At 46.2% G+C, this 2,985-nt stretch overlaps 1 non-coding gene across 1 annotated transcript; it reads left to right on the forward strand.

The window, feature by feature from the left end:
- The first annotated feature begins 2,570 nt into the window (after positions 1 to 2,570).
- TRNAT-AGU (transfer RNA threonine (anticodon AGU)) lies at positions 2,571 to 2,643 on the forward strand. Its single transcript has one exon. It is a non-coding gene; the product is annotated as a tRNA-Thr (tRNA).
- Positions 2,644 to 2,985: the final 342 nt, after the last annotated feature.

Below are 2,985 nucleotides of genomic sequence, written 5' to 3' on the forward strand. Positions count from 1 at the left end.
AGCCATCCCAAAAAATCCAGACCAAAAAAAAAATACATATATATATATATATATATATATATATATATATATATATATATATATATATATACATACACACACACACACACACAGTATTTTTATGAAGTTCTAGAATATGAAAATCTAATCAGTGGTGATAGAAATCAGAATAGAAGTTTACTCAGGACAGGGGGTGAGGACTGACTGCAAGGGGGCACCAGGTAACTAGCTGCTGGAATGACGGAAATGTTCTAAGTCTTGATTTGGGTGATGGACACACAGGTGTACACAGGCAGGGATGCGCTGCAGCCAGCTGGAACCCCCAAGAGTACTCACTATTAACTTTTGAGGAAGTCTACAAGCCAACCCACGATCACCTTACTTGCTTGGAATGCTCTGTGGTGAAAGTGTTTATACCACAGAATGGCTCACAGAACTCAGAGAAACATTTTACTTACTAATCACTGGTTTACTGTAAATGCATGTAACTCCGGGACAGCCGGGTGGAGGAGAGGCAAAGGCAAGGCATGTGGGACGGGGGCGCGCTTCCCACGCTCCCCGGGACCTCCGACCCCATCCTTTCTAGGTTTGGGTGGAGGCTTCATGACAGAGGCACGTGGGTTACCTCACGCACCACTGGTGACTGATATCCACCTCTAGCCTCTCTGCCCTCCCCGGGGTGGGGGTGGGACTGAAAGGGCCAACCTTCTAAGCACGTGGGTGGGTCCCCTGGCAACCAGCCCCCACCCCCCCAGGTGACCTAGGAGCTGTCCAAAAGTCACGTCATTAACATAACAGAAGACACCCTCACTCTGGTCATGGGAAATTCCAAGTTTTCGGAGCTCTGTGCCAGACAGGCGAGAAATACCAAATACATGTTTCTTATTATAAATCACATGTCACGGGACCCCAGATGCTTGAAGCAGGATTGGAGGGGGCCCAGAGACTTGGTGAGATCACGGCGTGCAAGAACCAGCGAAACAGAGTTTTTAACTCATGATAGGCTGTTTCTACCAGCCTGTGAAATCAAGAGACCACTTAAACAGAAAGGAGAATTTCACCTTTGCCCCTTTCACACTCACCTGCCCCCCTGCTCCATCCTAACACCTACTGAGATGTGTCCACCCTCTCCCCGTCTCCGCATAGCTGGAGGCTGGGGAGCTGTCTGACCCCCAGCCACAGAGCTGAGGACGTCAGGGTGTCCCGACTCGACACCAAGCTGCCCGTTAGTCCTCACGTCCCTCTCCTCCACTTACTTTTCTATCAGCCCGTGGACGAGTTCTCCAGGCCACAGAAATTACTCTCTAAACAACATGCCAAAGCACCAATGGGGCCCTCGGCACCCACCGGCTCTTCCCTCCCTTCCTCTGCGAACCACTGTCCTCTTGGCATCTTCCTCCAGCTTCAGTAATAGCTTCCCTCCAAGCTACACCCACCTCTCATCCTTTTTCCTCCCTCTTTCCCAATTCCCCTCCCCAAGACTGAACACTTGCCAAAACCGTGCTACCTCTGGGCACTCCCCCCACCCCGAAGCTCCTGTGCCCCGGCGCTGTGACCGCCTCTCCGCCCCCAGCTCCCCGAGTCCCCGGGCCTCCCGACAGCTGGGCCCTTCCTGGATCCCCTCGCATCACCAGCTAAGCCAATGTTCCAAAACAGCCTCCCAAACAATGATGACAACTGTGCAGTTATTTTGGAAGGCCTGTGTGGCCGAGACCCAGAACAATGAGAAGAGACGGCGGGGCAGCGAGCAGGGGAGGGGAACACCGCCAGCCCCGTGTGTGCAATGAATTCGAAAGCCTGCACACCTCCTAAGGACGACCAGGGGATGGATGGGAACTAAGGATAAAACTGAAACCAGGTCCCTACCACTCCCGTCCCTTAAATACACAAGGGCTGTGAAGACAGAGCGACCGCTTCCTTTAAAATGCTGCACTGTTCTCACGGATGACCAGAATCCGGGGCCTGGACCACAGTCGGTCAGGGCCTGTTCTAAGCACCAGCACTCTTCAGACTGTTTCCAAGGCTTTCAAAATTGCCCAGAATGAAATCCAATTATATCTGGCAATATGTTTCTTATTTATTTTTTGCAAGTTTTGTTAAACATACATACAGAAACATACATAAGTCACGAAGTTCATAGCTCAATGCATTTTCACCAGTGAACACATCTGTAAAACCTAGTACCCAAGCCTCCATGGAAAGCAGTATGGGCGTGCCTTAAAAAACTAAAAGTAGAGCAAATATATGATCCAGCAATCCCATTCCTGGGCATATACCCAGAAAAGATGAAGACTCTAATTTGAAAAGATACATGCACCCCAATGTTCATAACAGCACTATGTACAATAACCAAGACATGGAAGCAACCTAGACACCCATCAACAGATGAATGGATAAAGAAGATGTGGTCTATATATATTATGGAATATTACTCAGCCATTAAAAAGAATGAAATATCACCATTTGCAGCAACATGGATGGACCTAGAGATTATTATATTGAGTGAAGTAAGTAAAAGATGACTATTATATGATATAACTTATATGTATAATCTAAAAAATTATACAGGGGGAGGGTATGGCTCAGTGGTAGAGTATGTGCTTAGTATGCACAAGGTCCTGGATTCAATCCCCAGTACCTCCACTAAAAATAAATAAATAATACAAATTAATTTATTTACAAAAGAGAAACAGACTGACAGACATAGAAAACAAACTTACGGTTACCAAAGGCAAAGGGGAGGAAGGGATAAATTAGGAGTTTGGGATCAACAGACACACAGCAATAAAACTGATAAACAACAAGGGTTTACTGTATAGCACTGGGAATTATATTCAGTATCATATAATAACCTATAATGGAAAAGAATCTGAAAAAATAATATATATAACTGAATCACTTTGCTGTAAAACCTCAAACACAATCTTGTAAATCAACTATACTCCGATTAAAAAAATAAAAACAGCACCTAAGTCAAGAAACAGA

This window comes from Camelus bactrianus, chromosome 33, assembly GCF_048773025.1.
Source record: "Camelus bactrianus isolate YW-2024 breed Bactrian camel chromosome 33, ASM4877302v1, whole genome shotgun sequence".
Classification (NCBI taxonomy): domain Eukaryota; kingdom Metazoa; phylum Chordata; class Mammalia; order Artiodactyla; family Camelidae; genus Camelus; species Camelus bactrianus.